The sequence below is a fragment of the Stenella coeruleoalba genome (genome assembly GCF_951394435.1).
Source record: "Stenella coeruleoalba genome assembly, chromosome: 1".
Lineage (NCBI taxonomy): Eukaryota > Metazoa > Chordata > Mammalia > Artiodactyla > Delphinidae > Stenella > Stenella coeruleoalba.
The window spans coordinates 184,201,422-184,220,637 of NC_137169.1; the positions used below are offsets into that span (position 1 = coordinate 184,201,422).

General features: G+C 37.3%; 1 protein-coding gene across 6 annotated transcripts in view; it reads right to left on the minus strand.

Moving 5' to 3' along the window:
- The window catches only part of DNM3 (dynamin 3), a 570,555-nt gene that overhangs the window by 81,044 nt on the left and 470,295 nt on the right, over positions 1 to 19,216 (minus strand). The window lies entirely within an intron of this gene.

Consider the following 19,216-nt stretch of genomic DNA (forward strand, 5'->3'; position numbering starts at 1 on the left):
AAACGTTTTTCTTGATAAAGACTCAGATTTTTAACCATACTTTACTGAGTCTCTTTTTATGTCTCATTCTAATGCTCAAATATAGAAAGGTTTTGACTTTTTTTCCTGTTTTCATGGAATTCCAGTTTTGAAATAGGCTTTTAGTGGTAGCACATAAAAGTTACCCAAATTTTAAAAAACTGGGCTTTTCTTTTTGTTTGTTTTTTAAATTTTATTCATTTATTTATTGGCTGTTTGGGGTCTTCATTGCAGCACGTAGGCTTTCTCTAGTTGCAGTGAGCAGGGGCCTATGCTTCATTGCTGTGTGTGGGCTTCTTATTGCAGTAGCTTCTCTTGTTGTGGAGCACGGATTCTAGGAGTACGGGCTTCAGTAGTTGTGGCACACGGGTTCCAGAGCACTGGCTCAGTAGTTGTGGCGCACAGGCTTAGTTGCTCCGCGGCATGTGGGATCTTCCCGGACCAGGGCTCGAACCCGTGTCCCCTGCATTGGCAGGCAGACTCTTAACCACTGAGCCAGTGGGGAAGTCCCGGGCTTTTTTTATTTAATGAAAGACATATGTTCACAACAAAGTTCTGGTGAAGGCAATTCTTTGTAACACTCACAGTCCTTGACCTCATACCACTTGTCTAGGTATACAAGCTTAAGTTTGAAAATCTTTTCAGTTATTGTCATACTTTCTAAGGCAACCTATCAAATCAAAGGGTAAGGAATATTTTTCATATGAAGCAGATACTGCTGAAGCATAATGGGAAGTGTAAAGTGCTTATAAACCAGAGTTTGTAGTCTGAACAGATTCCAGTTCTTCAACCAATTTTAGATGAATTTGACTCAGTTAATGAAGGTTATAGGTCCAAATCTTCATAGGCTAAATTGGGTAGGAGAGGTCCTTGCATACTTATTTCAAGCTAGGTCAGGGTTTATCAACTTCAACACAATTGACATGTATGACTAAATAATTCTTTATTGAGGAGGCTATCCTGTAAATAATAGGATATTGGCTTCCACCCACTAGATTTCAGAAGTATCTCCCCAGTCCAACAATCAAAAATGTCTCCAAACATTGTCAAATGTCCCCGGGGAGCAAAATCACGCCTAGTTGAGAACGACTGATCTAAGTGGAAAGAGTACTTTTTTCCAATTTCTTACTTGAGGGAATAACTGCAGTGACAGAAAAATTTCAACAGGCTGATCCTTTTTTTAAAGCTCTATTTTGCTCCTTGTATCAAATTGTCATTTTTTTTTTGCCCAATTCCTTGAAGTGTCACTAATTCTTCCTTTGAAGCCATGTGACACAAAATGAGAAAATTTGAGACTAATGGCTAATTACTTCAAAGAGGAAAATGAAAATGTCCAAATTAGAAACTTTCTTCAATTAAAACTTGGTCAATAATAATAATTTTTGCTGAAGAATGTGTGCTGTCGTTATGTAAAGGTGGTCTTTAGTGTTCCATTTTGCGTTATATCCCCAAATAACACTAGCCTTTTCTATTTTAGGGCTGATTCAATTAGTTGGCATATAATTGAATATATCTTCTAAATTCTTATTTAAATACTATTCTGTTTTCATTTTAGAACTTTTACTAGATTCTGCTTAGCCCAATAATTAAGGGAAATGCATTCCCAATTCTGGATTAAAATAGCATGTAGCAAGTTGAGGCAAACAAAATGCAAATGCTTTAGAAAAAGAACAGTTTTAAGTTAAAATATATTAGTCCTCTTTATCATTTCTTAAAAACTAGAGTCCTGAGTGACTTATTTTAGGTTTTGTTCTGGGATACTTGCCTACCTGCCCCATCCATTCAGAATGCTTAATTTTTAATATGCAAGTATATAGCTTCCATGTACTAATTATCATTACCAACTGGGTTCAGGCATATGCTCACCTGGCCTTCTTCTAGCTTCCTACAAATTGCCTCATACTCACTTGCTCAGTCTACCTAAAAGTTACTGCTCTCTCCCCAACTTCCCCCCATACACTTTCTGTATAAATTTTTTTCTTATCTTATTGTATTTCTAAGTTTATAAAGAAAATACATGAGTGTTGTAACAAGTTAACATATGGATGTCTAAAGAAGTTAAAAATAATTCCTGGGCTTCCCTGGTGGCTCAGTGGTTGAGAGTCCGCCTGCCGATGCAGGGGACACGGGTTCGTGCCCCCGTCCGGGAAGATCCCACATGCCGCGGAGCGGCTGGGCCCGTGAGCCATGGCCGCTGAGCCTGCGCGTCCGGAGCCCGTGCTCCGCAACGGGAGAGGCCACAACAGTGAGAGGCCCGCGTACCGCAAAAAAAATAAATAAATAAAATAAAATATATATAATTCCTAACTTTTCTCCAAACCCATTTCCTACACCTTTCTCTATGCTCTTATAAACACATACAGAAACGTGTATGTGTACGTACGTACGTATACACACACACACACACACACACACACACACACACACACACACGTTCTTTCTCAGTCTCCTTTACTGATTTCTCCTCTTCTGTTTTCTTTCTAAAGAATAGATAATTCTGTCCTCAGCTCTGTTCTTTTTGCTTCTATACTTTGCTTCTTTCTCCTTAGGTGCCAAGATTTTAAATATCTAACAACTCCTAAATCTCTGTCTAAAGGCCTCTCCTCTGAGCTTAGATTTATATATTTAACTGCCTAGAAGACACCTCCATTGGGATGTTTAAATAGACATTCAAATATTTGATTCTCCCCTCCAAGATACCTGGTAAGATGATACTTCCTGTCCATTTGAATTTAGGTGTGGCCATGTGGCTTGCTTTGGGCAATGAAAAGAGTACAGAAATTACATGTCACATTCAGATAGAAGCATTAACAGTCAGTGTATGACTCTCCACTCATTTCCTCTGCCATGGTGATCAGTAATAATACTATCAGCTTGAGTCCTGAAGTGGGAATAACAAGGAACAGAGTCCCAGGCAGCTTGAGATGCACATGCAGCATGAGCAAGAAATAAATTTTGTAGTTTGCAGCCACCAGATTTTGTGGAGTGTTTGTTGCAGCAGTATAACTTAACCTATCCTGACTAACCACCGATGTGTACTAGGATCCCAAATTTAACATGGTCAGAATGAAATGACCCACTCCATTTTCTCCTTTCCCCATCTTACTCATTTTATTAAATGGCACTAACACACACCCATCATCCAAGATCCAATAATCTTTTTTTATTTTACTCTTTCTCTCACTTTCCAAATCCAATCCATCAGTAAATCTTAAAGGTGTGGCTCTACTACCAAAATATATCCCGAATCCAACTACTTCTCACTATTGCCACTACTGTGACCCTAACCCAAGCCATCATCATCTCTCCTCTGCACTGACTCAGCAGCCTCCCCATTTTCCCTCTAAACACCAATTCTCTCTTTCATCTTTATTACTGTTTTTTCTTATTGATTTCTTAGAACTCTTTAATTTTGGCAAAGGTATTAATTCTTTACCTTCCATATGTGTTGCAAATGTTTTCTCCAATTTTAACTTTTTTTTTTTTACCCTGTTTATTTTTTAGAGTCAGATTAAGTCACTGGCTTTTATTACCATCAGCCTTAGTCTCTTTGTGCTTAAATATGGTACAGGGGGACTAGATACTTTACACCTCTAAACCTTTCGGTTCTTGTTCAAACTGGAGGTGTCTGGTAGGGAGCTAGCAACACAGAGTAAATATTCAAAGGTCAACATAACTCTCTGAAACCAAAAGGATGATTTTCCCCCTCAAGGGGAGTATTTCTTAGTAGGGACTCTAATGCTAATCCTAGTATTTCAATTGTCATCTGTTTTTCAATTTTCAGATGATACATTTTGTTACATAAATGAATGGATTCAAGGCAAATGAATCAACTCTTAAATTTAAAATTTACAGAATTCTTTTCATTAGCCTAATATTATATGTTTTCATCTTTAAATCTCAATTAGATTTTTTTAAACAGCGGAGGATCAAGGGCCAGATATTAGGCCATGGAATGGCTGATAATCCTTAGATAATATACATTATTTGTACATTATGCACAACTCAGTCATAGACGGCAATAGTGCTGACAGTTACAAAACTGCAACTTCAGGAAGAATGATTGGTCCAGGAAGATGGGAAGGCTGGATACTATGAATTTGAGCATTTGAAACAATGACATTATTTGAGACTCATAGGCAACAGGGCGGGGGGGGGGGGGGGGGGCGGATGTGGGCGTTCAGAGACTCATAACATGGTCCTTCAACAATATGTTAATTCAGTGAGGAAAACAACATATTTGCACAGGCAGGGGAAAGGAGTTGACAAAATCTGTGTACTAATTTTAAAAAAAAAATAAACAAGATTATATAATTATGCCAAGTTTGTAGTCTTAGATGATTAATTTCCACTATTTATTTATATTATCTTTTACTTTCCTGTAAAGTTTAATCCATTTATGTAATATATCTCTCCTTCTGAATACTATTTTCATCATTTTATATTTGTTTCTTTCTCACCATCCTCCATTTAAATATCTTCCTTTTTCATTTTTTTCTGTGTGTTTTAAAATCTTTTTTTGAAAATTGCACAAAAGACAGTTATTAAGAAAATGACATGGGAACAAAATTTAAAATTGCCCATACAATTAACATTTTGGTGTGTATCTTCTCAGGATTTCTGTGTGTAAATATATATACATATAAATATCATCCTCTACAAAATTTTAAGGCAAAAATGGGATTATGTTATCTGTGGTGATTTTTTTCAGTTAATTTATCATGAAAATTTCCATTGCAATTGATATATTTATATCTTTATGTACATATATAAAATATATATCTTTAGTTTTCAAAATTTGCTTCATAGCATTTCATTGATGTACCACACTCTACTTAACCAGTTATCTATGATGGATATTGATACAGTTTTTAAACATTGGTAATTATGAAAAATGTTTCCAAATAATTTTTGAACAAATACCTTTGCACAACTATCAAGTTATTTGATAAAAATAAATTTTTAGAAGTGGAATGGCTTGGCCAAAAGGTTGGCACATAACCAAGGCATTTGATGCACATCACCAAACTGGTGACCCTCCAGGAAGGCTGTGTGTATACCCTGCCACATGTAGCAGTACATAAGAAGGACAGCTTCCTCATTACCACCTATCATGACCGTTCTTTCACATTTCTCATGATCTGAAGCTCAAAAATGATGTTTGGGGCTTCCCTGGTGGTGCAGTGGTTAAGAATCCACCTGCCAATGCAGGGGACACGGGTTCGAGCCCTGGTCCAGGAAGATCCCACATGCCAAGGAGCAACTAAGCCCGTGTGCCACAACTACTGAGCCTGCGCTCTAGAGCCTGTGAGCCACGACTACTGAAGCCCGCACGCCTAGAGCCTGTGTTCCGCAACAAGAGAAGCTACTGCAATGAGAAGCCCGCGCACCGCAACGAAGACCCAATGCAGCCAAAAATAAATAAATAATTATTTTTAAAAAAAGGATGTCTGGACAGCTATTTTAATTTACAATTCCTGGCTGCTAGTGAAATTGAAACTTTTTCTCATCTAGTTATCAGTCTTTTTTCTTTCTGTTTTTTGGTCTTAAATGATTATGTCTATTGATTGGCTGGTTTTTGTTATGTTTTAAATGAACTGAATAGAAACAATTCTATTTTGAGGACATTTAATCCTTTGTATGTCATACATACTGCAAATATTTTATGAATTTGTCATTTGCCTTTTAACTGTTTACTATCTTTTGTCCCATACAAAAGCTTTAAATTTGCATGTAGTTTAAGTTTGCATTTTTTTTCCTATTTTCTAATTCATTAATTTTTACTTTAATCATTAATTTCTTTCTTTCCTTAGTTTTTTGCTCTCCTTCTGACCTTTTTTTTTTTTTTTTTTTTTTGTGGTACGCGGGCCTCTCACTGTTGTGGCCTCTCCCGTTGCGGAGCACAGGCTCCGGACATGCAGGCTCAGCGGCCATGGCTCACAGGCCCAGCCGCTCCACAGCATGTGGGATCTTCCCGGACCGGGGCACAAACCTGTGTCCCCTGCATCGGCAGGCGGACTCTCAACCACTGTGCCACCAGGGAAGCCCCCTTCCGACCTTTTAAATTTATTTACTTCTATTAAAATAAGAATTCTATTTAAAGTTATTGATTTTTCTCTGTGAATAACACTGGGTATATTTTATAATATTTCCTGTATAGTATTTTTACTGTTATTATATTTCAAATAGTCTGTAAATTAAGCATTGATTTCCATTTGGATCCATTCTTGGAGTGTATTTTTTCATTTCTAAGTAGATAGGTTTTCACATTTAAAGTTTGCTATGTAGGGCTTCCCTGGTGGCGCAGTGGTTAAGAATCTCCCTGCCAATGCAGGGGACACGGGTTCGAGCCCTGGTCCAGGAAAATGCCACATGCCACGGAGCAACTAAGCCCGTGTGCCACAGCTACTGACCCTGCGCTCTAGAGCCTGCGAGCCACAGCTACTGAAGCCCGCGTGCCTAGAGCCCATGCTCCACAACAAGAGAAGCCACCACAGTGAGAAGCCCGTGCACCGCAATGAAGAGTAGTTCCCACTCATTGCAACTAGAGAAAGCCGGCACGCAGCAACGAAGATCCAGGGCAGACAAAAACAAATAAATACATTTATAAAAAAAATAAAGTTTGCTATGTGTCTCTAGTTTTCTAAAGCTTATTAGATATCCAATATTAATATATATTTTAAATATACACATACATATCTTTTGAATCCACCTTTTTTCTTATACCAATCACATTTTTTTTTTCATTTTGTTTTTTGCCCAGCTGATCTGGTAAAGATAGGGAGAAGGATTTTAAACTCTCATAACTACAGTGATTCTGTATGATTTCACTGTACATTGTGATAACCACATTCCTATAAATTAACAAAAGAAATAAATTTCTACTTTTTGATTAAAAATGCTTCTGTGAGGGCTTAAATTTCAAAATAAAACTTATCACAATGAAACTTCTAAAATCATACTTGATGACAACATGTTTTCAGAACAGAATCATAAAGAATTCCTTTTACTTTGGGGCAGTGTTAAACCAATTCCTTTGAAAAATGTCATAGGGCATACAAAAAGATGTCTAAAATTTTGTGAGAAAAAATACATCAAAAAAGCTACGACATAAGACATCATTATTCTCTTATTTCTCATTAACTAGAGAGAAGTCACTTCTTTTTAGATACACTAGGGAAAATAAAAATATAAAACAAGCCCCAAACATCCTTCAGAGGTCCCTGTCCTATCACCCACTGTGAGCTTTCTAAACAGCAGATCAATTCTTGCTTACTTATAGAGTCTATTTGGCAAGATTCATAAATTTGGGAACACAATATAGATTCCACCTCATTTATCAAAGCTTTTTGCCTTCAACTGAACTATCCTTTTTTCCAACTGTTTAAAATTAAAGTTGGGGGTTCAAAAACTAAGCATTCATTAGCAACGCTCTTTTAAGACTGGTTTGCCAAAAAAGAACCAAAGGTTTATTGGTGTTGCAGTGATTGAAACAGACAATTCATTTTTATATGCACATAGAACTAAAATAATACTTTGAGGCTAGTGAGTTTTCATCCTTTCTTTTAACTTTAATGGTATTCTTATTAGTTTATGCATAAATTAAGGGAACCAGATGGGCTCTCCTTAAATCCCAGGGAAATACATTCACTAAACTTCTTTAGGAAAATCAAGGAAAGAATGTACATTATTCAAAGAAAATAAATAACCCTAATGGAGTTGACTATACCTAAACTACATACAATGTTCTTTCAGTCATTTTAAATACTAGAGAGGAAATATATTGGGTTGGCCAAAAAGTTCGTTTGGGTTTTTCCATAAGATGTTATACCTTCTGACACTGTACTGTCTGCTCCTTCATCTACTAAGATTTTAACACACAACACCAATAAGACATTTCCAGGTTTGATGATGGATTTTCAGTGCCTACTTATACTCTCTCACATATGACCAATTTAGGAGTTAAAGATCTGGCATAAGAGGCAAAACAAATTAACATGGATTTAACATCTGTGTTCTTCAGTGTAATATATTTTGGTGACATTAGTTTTGGCACACTCTGTCTTTGCAAATGATGGCCAGAATCCAATGGATTACCAAATCAGCACTTTAGGTAATAACTATTTTTCCCACTAATGGAGACTGACAATGTACAGTTGTCTTGCTGAATGTGTTAGAAAATTACTAGACAAAGTGTTTTTTAAATGTTGTTAAAACAGGTGTTCAAATCAGATTTTCTTTCCTTCTTCTTTCCTTAAATATCAAAGCCCTCAATTCTCTATAAATTATTGCATTTAACCTAAATAGAACTTAGTAAAAGCTTAGTTATTTTTATTTATTTATTTTTTTGCGGTACGCGGGCCTCTCACCGTCGCGGCCTCTCCCGCTGCGGAGCATAGGTTCCGGACGCGCAGGCTCAGCGGTCATGGCTCACGGGCCCAGCCGCTCCGCGGCATGTGGGATCCTCCCGGACCGGGGCACGAACCCGTGTCCTCTGCATCGGCAGGCGGACTCTCAACCACTGCGCCACCAGGGAAGCCCAAAGCTTAGTTATTTTTAACATGGCATGTTTTTAACATGTTTTAGCATGTTTCAGTTCTATTTTTCCTTTTCAAATGCTCCTTCTCTCCAGTCAAGGCAGTCAACTTCATATTTTTGCTGGGGGGCATACAAGAATCCTTTAGTTTTTAAAACTAAAGTTTTAGACTGAAATTAAGTAAGGTGATAGTAAATTTCTCTTTTAAATGTAATAAAAGATTCATAAGAGAGTAAATGTAGCATTTCTGTATAACTTAAAATTTTTTGAGGTATTCATTTCTGAGCCTAGGGTTCTTTTCAGTTTTCATTTGTGTTTCTGTACCAACATCATTAAGAAATTTGAGAGTTTTTATTATAGTATTTTATTCTTTATATTTTAAGGGCTGTTTCTACCTTCAATTTGCCTAATATATCAAAGATACCTGAAACTCAAAGTCTTTAACAAAAACATAACACTAAATGTTTATTAAATTTCTAGACATGCCCACCAAGCAAGGGCATCAAATTAAAGAAGGAAATTAAATGTCTTCTCTCTAGGACAAAGCATGGAGATTACTTTTTACCTGAAGGCCTCAGTTCTGAAAATGACATTCTGATTTACATTTGTGTTTAACCAACCAACCAACCAATCAAACAAACAAACAAAAAAAGCCCCAAACCTCCCTGTTACTGTATTATATTTGTTCACATTTCCCAAACTGATTCAGGGAGTCCTAGATTATAGTCTTACTATGGAAGACACTGACTTGGAATCCAAGATCTAGGGAAACCCCTCTAAGGAGGAGACAGACTCTACCCGAAGCAACTTAGGATATCACTATGCCAATAGAAAAACATTTTCAAAGGAAAAATAAGTAATGGGCCTGGAAGGAAAAATTTTCCGGAGCAACTGTGAGCTCCTCACAAAAGGAAAATTTGCTTTTTAAGGACAAATAAAATACATATAATTGTTCAAGGAAGAATGTGACCCTTGGTGTTTTGCCCCATCATGCATTTATAATATAAATCTGTGTGTCTCTTGTAGAAGTTTTTTCTTTCTGGGAGTTTAGAGAATTAGCTCCCACACTCTAAGCATAATCTAAAGGTGGATGAAGCAGATCAATTCAGCTGTCATTGAGAAAATGAATAGTAGGGTTGCTCCATACACCTTCTAATATACGTGTGTGTATGTATATGTGTGTATGTGCACTATACTTAATGTATGTAGGAAGATGAATCCATTCATCCTGCTCATCTAAAGAAACATTAATTGAGCAGGCTTCATTCTCTTTAGTGTCTGGTTAGTTATCATAAATAATGAAATACCATTCACTAAATAAACAATTAGCCTTTGTGAGTCTGAAATGAGTCACCTTTTATAGCTGGCTCATGTATATGGCAGTCAGGTATGTTGCCTTGGGGACAACTCAGACAAGCATTCTAGCATGAGAGGGAAAAGTGAATCTCATATTCTCCTTTTGAAGACTCCAGATCTATACTCTGGAGACAGCACAGCTTGTATTCCAGTGTTTTCCATTTATACTGAAATTCTAAGCTAAAGGAAAATAGCATGCAGATGTGCTCCTTGTGATTTGAAGAGGCTCTTTTGTGCCAGAGTCCATGGTCAGTATAATGATCATATTTTAAAAGTATTAGCCTTCTATTTTTTCACAAACTATTACTTATTCATAATATAAGCAACTAAGAATTAAGGCATAGGGGCAATAAACATCAGCCCCTCCAAAGCAGCTGCTCTTTAATTAAAAATCAAAACAGTTAAGTACTTGCATCTTTGGCACTCTTCAACCAACACTCTAACTGGCACCCAAATATCTCCCACAGCATTGTACCAAGTGTTTACACTGCAGGTGGGGGCTCCAGGTGCCAGGAGACCCTGGAAGGCCTTCTGCATCATCTGAGAGGTGGCCTTGAGGAGCAGCAGCTTAGAATGTTTGAGTTTTATTGCTCATTGTATAATTATTTGAAAAATCAGTAAATTCTGTTAAACTGAACATTTTATTACCCAGAAGAACTTGACCAAGCAAGACACAACAAATGGATGACTCCTATTATGAAGAAGAGTTTTCTTTGGGGAATTTTACAAATGCTTTTAAGTCATCAGTGAATCACTAGTGAAAGAAGCAAATCATAAATGCTTTTTGAATGGCCTAAGGGTTAGCACCTCCCTAAAATGTCAGCAGCTGATTCCCTGATCCTCAGCATGTATAGGCTTGCTGTTAGTGCACTCACATAGCTCAGGCTATTTAAACGATTAAGAGATGCAGCACATGCAATTCTAGACAGCGACTCAGTGTAACCTAAGTGACCAGGATCAGAGATACTTACTATTCAAGAATCAAAATACATTATATGGTATAAGAACTAAAATTTTGTCCAAATGTTTTTTCCAATAGTGGTATATTAGTTAGAAATATTATCTTTTACTTTGTAGAAGAAATCTTTAATTGATTTCATAAGTTACCTTCTGTTTTAAAAAGTAAACTATTAGTGGGCTGAGTTTGCTCCTCTGGTCCTTCACAAATGTCTATCTTGTAGTTTTCTTATATTATTTTTAACTTTATTAAATATTATTACTTGGGTCATAAGCAATTATAGCAAGATATAAATTTATAAAGTGACACATTTTCAATACCAACCATCTCTATCACCTTATTCCATAATAGCACATTCCATCAAATTAAACTCCAAGATTTCCCACATTTGTTTTAAATTCTATATGTATGGCTTATGAATAGCAATTTTGATGAATTCCAGCTGGTTTAAATATGCAGGCAGACCCTTTATAACAGAATCCTTTCAATTCTTATTGTATTCAATGAGGCCTATTTTAAGTGGGCCACCTGGTAGGATAAAGCACTAATAATTCTCCACAGAAAAAAAAAGAAAAACAAATCACCCTGCTAAACTTAAGACCATCTTCCCCAACTACACTACTATTACATACCTAATATAAGTGAGAAGTAGTTCTAATCTTCTGGAAAAGTTGAATTAATGTTTTAACAATCTAGCCACCCTATGAACTACTAAATTACTCATTTACCTATTATAACAACATTAAAATAATTTCCACCATTTGTGTGCGTTGCCTGGTTTCACAAATCTACCATACACATTTCAGTCTCCCCCTCCATTCCCCACACCCTCCTGTTTCCATCCAGCTGGAATACATCAAGGGTGCAGAAGCCAAGGCAAATGTTGACCCCACCCTCCTCCATCCATTTTAAGGCACCTTCAAAGCCAGAGCACTGATCTAGCTCAGTTTCACCAGCAAAGCCAGCCATCCTGCTATTTAAGACACCAGTTTGGTGTTTTTATAGCTACACATTAACATGAGAGCTTTGATTTTTGGTCAAAAGCTTCAGCTGCACTGAGTTTCATCAGACTGTCTTCCCCTTTCTGCAGAAGAGTCCTCATTATTAAATCTTCATAATCTTTGCTCTCAGTGTTGCTCTCTTTCCTTATAATAACAACCTCTCTGAACTGTCCAATAACCAACCCTGAGGAACATAATATTTCCCTTCCGAAAGGTCAAAAATGAACAGCCATGATGGTAGTCCAAGCTCTGTTTTCTCTGACATTTGCACACCCTCTGTGCACTGTCACAGACATCGGTCATTTCAAAGTGCACAGAAACACTCTCGCCAAGGCACATGAGGGAGGGGAGTGGGGGCTGGAGAGAGAGGAGCTGCAGTAGGACAAAGAACTTACTTTGTTGTTCCCCTGTGCATGTAGCCGCAAGGAAAAAGAAACAAAAAAGAAATATGTTAAACATAAATTTATTTTAAAATCATGAGATTTTTCATGCTAGAGCAAAATCCAAACAAATAACTTAGTTATTCACTGACATCCCATTCATATGCATACAGCGCCCAAAGCTCATGGACAAGTCAGAGATTCTGCTTATATTAAGTGAAATCATACATTTATAACAGTAGAAAATTATGACAGAGATTTCCCCCTTTCTTTCTACTTGAAATACTTGAAGTACGGGAACCTGGCCAAAAAGCATTGGTTTGAATTGGTAATAAGTGAACTGTTAGCATGAAAGGCAAAGTATTTAGTATGTCAGCTTGCCCTTTCCTGACAGCCCCTCCTCCAACGTGCCAAGCAGTGGAAAATTTCATCAGCCAATGCATTTTTAAACAAACACTGCATCCTTGGTTTCAAAGAAGGTAGGGGAAAAAAAAAATGAGTAGAGGAAAAGAGTGGGTGGCTCTGGGGAGACAGGGTAAGCAGACCAAGTTACGACCTCCATCTGTACCATTCCTTTACTTCGTAAATTATGACTTTTGTCTTGGGTTGGCATGGGAAGCGAAAACTGTATAGTGGGGATGCAGCCAAAATAAACACTGGTCCACATTCAAGAAAATGGGTCTGGAAAGGTTAGTCACAAAAATGTAGTCATTTCTAAAAGGGGCACTCTGGATAGAGACACAGAGAGCCGCCAGCCACAGGCGGCAGGCAAATGGCTCTCCTGTTTCAAACTGGAGCTGCAGGAGTATGATTTATATCAAACAATTTAACTCACATATGGCTTAAAAAAATAAAACGGTGATTCATTACCCCCAGGGCAGCCCGAGTCCTCGCAAGGTCAGATCCTGTGAGGGAGACGTGATGGGATATGGGCAGGGAACAGATCTGAACTCTTCTCACAAGGGGCCTAGAAGGAATTTCTCTCTCCGCTGAGATGCAGAGTGGAAGAGAGCTGCAACTGAAGTGTGTGCATCTGTGGAGGAGCCTGAGCACGGGTGGAGTAACAGGTTGAGCTGGAGATCTGGCATTTAGTTTTAAGAGAGGAAGTGTGTGCGGGGAAGTAATACGTACAAAAATTTTCTGGAGAGCAGTAAGGGAACCATCACAGGAGAGTATATTTTCTGGAAAACAATGCCAGTTGGTGACTGGGGAAATGTCTAATTCAAGGACCATCGAGTCCATCCATCATATTTAATAAAAGCATAAATTTAAAGACACTGGTAAAATAGTGTAGAGAAGCGTCTTGACATTGTGAGTTGCCGTGATATAACCGTTAACATCACTGGCTTACGTGAGACATAAATAACAGTACAAGAATGAATGAAATCGGGGGAAAAAGAGTCTTTTGTAAAAGAATATGCCAGTGGTTCAATAAGGCAATAAAGATCCCCAAAGAGAATTTTATCAGGAGTAAAATATTTTTTAGAGAATAATGGGACCTCGGTTCTCCAAAGAAGTGCAGTATTGCTGAAAATACCTCAAACAGATGGGGTTTATTGCATTCCACAGCAGTGCAGCTTTTGATCTACCAAATAAGTTTCAGGAGTTCAACCAAGTATTTTTGCACATTAGGGAATGACTGGCTTCCCTGCTCGGTGGCAGATGGTTCTGTTTGTAGTGGCAACAGTGATGTCACAGAGTAGGGGGCCTTAATCCTTAAATATGAGAAACATACAAGTGGAGGACGTGGTGTGGCTTTGCGATTTCTTGTTTCCTTCAATCATTTCCCAATTGTCTATTCTGAGTGAGGCATAACAGTCATGACTGGTGAATTGTAAATTCTCTATAATTCCTCCACCACTCTGTATGGCAGCATTTATATTTAGAAAGTACCTCCACTGAAGAAAAACTAAACTCTTCGAAACTGGTCATGGAGCTGCTCTAATTTCTGTGGGAAGCACTGTTGGATAAGCTAAGAATAAAGTTATGTACAGCTGGACTAACATGGGCATTTTCTGTCTTGTACAAAAGACTGCTGAGTAAATGCATGGGAGTGGTCATCACCATATTAATAAATATTTATGGGGGTCTGTGTCCATCCCTCTTCTCCCCTATTTGTCATTTGCCACAGAGAAAAGTTCAGTTGCAGAGTCTATCCAAAAGGACTTTCTGATGTCCCTAAAAGACTTCATTATGTGATGGTTTCAACCTCCAAGGCAGTCCTTAAAAGCATGAATTATGACTGGGAGAGTCCTGGGAGAGTCCTGAATTCAGAGGTATAGTGAAGTTCCAGGGTGCTTCACTTTCTACTGTCATTTTTCATCTCTTAAATCATATACTAGAGGGGAGGACCATCTATCTAGATAGCTGAAAAAAACCCTTGTGAAAAGTTCTGAGGTATATGACTTAACAAATACGCAAAACTGAATTTGCACCAAATTTATTTCAGGGCATGCACAGATTTGCAAGCTGCTGTTTTCGGATAGCCAGTTAACCAGCAGCTGAGGGTAGGCTTGTGGATTCTCACTTACCCTGACAGCCTCTATGGCTCACTCCTGACTAACTGATGGAGCCTTTGAGGCCAGCCTGTCCACAGGGCAGCAATCTGGTACCCTGAGACAACAGTTGGGGAAATTCTCCCCAGATCTCACTGATAGTTTCCGAAGAAAAGGTAACTACTAAACTGAGAATTACAGCTTCATGGACACATTAATGATAGTCAATCACAATAATAAAGGCTACATGGCATTGAATGCTTTCATCCAGTTGCAGGCACTGAGCTAGATGTGATTTGCAACAGTATTCATTTAGTCCCATAAAATCACTCAGAGGAAGAGATTATTATTTTGTGTTTAAAAAAAGAATAAACAACTAGAGAGTGAAGTAAGTTGCCTGAGCCACACTGCACATAAATGGAAGGGTCGGGATTCCAATGCGAGTGGATTTGACTTAAAGTCTATTTAACTTCAATGCACACAGAATGTTCCAAAGAATTTGGAATTCCTTCATGTTTATATATAAATTAAGTCTTACTGTGAGCTGACAAAACTGTGTCAGAAAAATCAGTCATTTGTTATACCACATTCTTTAGATATTTAATTAAATTTGCACTTATTTGTGTTCACACTTAGAGGAAAAATTTATGTACATGTGTCATAAAATATTTTAATTTTTTAAAAATTTTTTAAATTTTTTAAAAATTTAAATTTTTTAAATTTTTTAAAAATTAAAAAATATTTTAAAAGTTTTAAAATTATGACTTGCCTAGCTATTGATACACACACACACACACACACACACACACACACGCTTTTTGGTGCTCCTTAATTTTGAGGGGGAAATGGTGTGGAGCAAGAAAGGGAATAAAGTTTTGGGTACAGAGGTTAGTTATAAACTTAGCAGAGGAACTCAGTTTCAGGGGGACTCGGTTTCAGTCCCCACTCCTGTTTCAACTTTCCCCAAATCCTTGAGGGAACATCTCGTCAGTAAAAAACAAAACCAGAAAACTATTAATTAATTCAATTAGAGGCATCTTTACTTTGAAACTGTGTAAAATCCTACACACTTATTTAACAATTTTATACTGACTATAATTTCAAGTTAATGGCCAAAGGAAATAGAAATAAAAAATAAAATTCTGCCTAATCCAAATTCAGATTTAAATATATTTAAAAAGTATTCTGGCTGCTCAGAAAGCTCAGGTGATGGTAGGGTGACAGAGTTGTGGCTCAGAGATGCTATGTCTAAGTTCACTGAGTAAGTCAGTGGCATCATGGGAAACAAAATTCAGTACTCCTCATTTCCATTTTAGGGCCACATTCTATTACAATACAATGCTCAGATAAGAAGTCTACATTTAGCATTAGATCCAGAAAGTTTAAGGGAATGAAGGTAATTAGAAAATGCACATGGGAATATAGTTGGGCTGTTGTACTTTATATAGCTATCCACTATAGTTTTTTTAATCACACTGTAGAGTGGTTATTTATTTGCATCTCTCTCTTCCACTAGACTTGGAACTCCTATAAAGTAAGAATTGCTTCCTTTTTAATCTTTGAATCTTTAGAGTCCATCATAATAGTGATAGATGAAGGTAAGGAAGGAGGTGGGAGAAGACGGTGGAAGGGAAGGAAAGAAAGAAGAAAAATTTGTAGAAAACTCCAAGAGAAATGACCTAAGAGACAGAAGGAACAAGGTAGCAGAACACTGTGATATGAGTGACATAAAAACATTCCACCACGTGGACACGATAGAAAAAGATATGATGAGGATAAACATGTTATAAAAAAGTATGCAACCTTAGTTTGGACAAAAAAATTATCCAAAATGTCAATTCATTCAAATTTGGGTTATAGCTATTTACCTAACTGAAGCCAAACTTACACAATTTAGAAAAATGACCTATGTAGAATTTTTCCCAGTTAAAATAGAGATGTCTCATGTAGAGTTAAAATAGAGATGTTTCATGTAGAAAGCAGAACTTTATCTAGACTCATATCCATGTATGACACATAAATGTTTCATTATTAGGGTAGGGATTGACTGATTTGCTGTTGACTCAATGGTTTATTGATACAAAAACAAAAACACCAGAAGTCCTAAAAGTTTACTTGGAAAGAGACATCTGTTATTAGGTTACTCTGACTTCTTCATCAAATCTTTCTAAATTAGGAATAACTCTACCTAAAAGTATCGCTTCCCCCAAACCTAAGAGTGTTCACGAAATGCAATGTTTAGATAAGCATTCTACTTAGATTGCTTTCAGTAGTTAGCTTCCATTTAAACATCTGAAAGTCAAGCAATAGTGTAATATAACCTGCAGAACTACATGGTGCATAAGAAATGCAAATATTGTTTATGATGAAAACTGAGAAAAGCGATGCTCATGGCACACTGCCAAGTTTAATTTCCTGTCATGTCTTTGGCATGTAGTAAAAAGCCCCTGTCTCGATTTTCCAAGCAATTGTACAAAATGTATGTTAATAAGCAAATAAAAATGATGTGAAAAGAATCAAAACAGTTTGTGTAGGACAACTCTAGATTTGCTTCAAATTGAGCAGCCTAATAAAAATAAATAGCAAATATCTCATTGAGCATCGTCTTTTGTGTAGAGCTATGGATACATGAAAATTCAGATTTATAAAAAGAGTTCACAGAGGGATGGGTAATTTTGCTTTTCCAAGACAGTTTTCTGCTCACAAGAGATGCATTACATAATTTTTTTTAAAATAGCAAACTTGTGTAGTGCATTTAAAATAAGTTTAGTTGACAAAATTATGATGTAAGAAAACATTTTCACAAACATTACAGTTCCTTGGAAGGAAGACACACACACACACACACACACACACACACAAACACACTGACATTTTATATAACCAAACGTATTTGGAGGACAAAAAATATCATAAAGTATTTACAATCTCATTTGGCTGTATTATAAATATCCACAATGTTTTAACTCTCTTCTACTTGCTTAAGTAAGTAGTCTGTGATGAAAATAATTATTATTCTCATCGTCATCATTATAAATAAAAATAGAGTGCTTACTTGTGTTTAACCTGTCCAGTGCTTTCCCTGCATTATCTCATTTAATCCTGTCAACCACGCTATAGCAGACTCTTGTTATCTCCATTTTAGATGTGGGAATCTTGAAAGATAAAAGGGCTAGGAAACCTTCCCAAGATCTCACAGCTTGTATGTGAGCCTCAGGAATTTCAGTCTATGTAGTTTGATGCTAATGCCTGTGATTTAACCCACAGGCTGTGCTGGTTCTCGTAACAATCCAGCCATAACAATCTTTTAAAAACATAAACCTTGTCATGTCACTAACTGGCTTGAAACCCTCCAATGGCTTCCCATCTCACCCAGAATAAAACTCAAATGCTGGCCACCTCCTTCAAGGCCTACATAATCTGGCTATTGACCACTTTTGGAAATCATCAACTACTTTTGTTCTCCTTCATTGTGTCTAGACACTCTGACTTTTTTTGCTGCTCTTCTAAGACACTGAGCTGGCTTTGTACTTGCTAGCCCTCTGCCATGAACACTCTCCATCAGACGTTCATAGTATTTATCCCCCGCTTCTTTCAGGAGTCTACTCAAATGTCAACTCTTCAAAGGAGCCTTCCCTAATCACCTTACTAAAATAAAGCTCACTTGCCCCTCATTCTCACTATCTGTCCCTTTAATTTAATTTTTTATAGAACTTATCACTCTAACAATCACACTCTACAATTATACCGTATCCATTCAATTATTTAACGTCTGTTCCTTGGTGGGGCAGGGCCTCACCGTTCACCTCTGCATCACTAGTGCCTGGAAAGGTAGCTGGCAAAAACCACGTGCTCAACAGGCTTTTGTGGAATGAATGAATAAAACATTAAGTATATGTGCATTTTTAATACAGAACGTTTAATATAGAAATTAAACACACTACCGTCAATGGATAGGAAAGAGTAATAAGTAATGATTAGAATTAACAACAAAAATAGAAGTGGTACAGAAGATACCTCTGTACTGCATAGCACCTGGAAAGAGTCTGGTTTCACCTCATTTGGAAGGCACAGGGTGTGTCATGGGGGTTCACTGTTTTAGGTGTTAACCAGACAAGTGGAGGTTGAGATAGGGGTAAGAGGTCTACGTGAGAACTAAAATAACAGCAACAAGGAGAATGTTTTGGCACAAATCCTCTATCCTTTACCCCTGGAACTTTGGAACTTTGTTAAATTCCAGTGTAACCTCAGGGATATGGTCAGGTCTGAAATCCACCCCAAGATGCTTCAATTGTCCCACAATGTGCTCACATCTCAGACTTTCCCTTGAGAAGACTCTATCCCTATTTGGGGCCTAGAAATAACCCAACTTATACATGGTCAGTCCTATAAACTAATCTACAGCCAATCTAAGCACCACAAAGGTCAAGCTGGAGTAAATCCTTAAAGCTCAGTCTCATTGCTTAACTTCT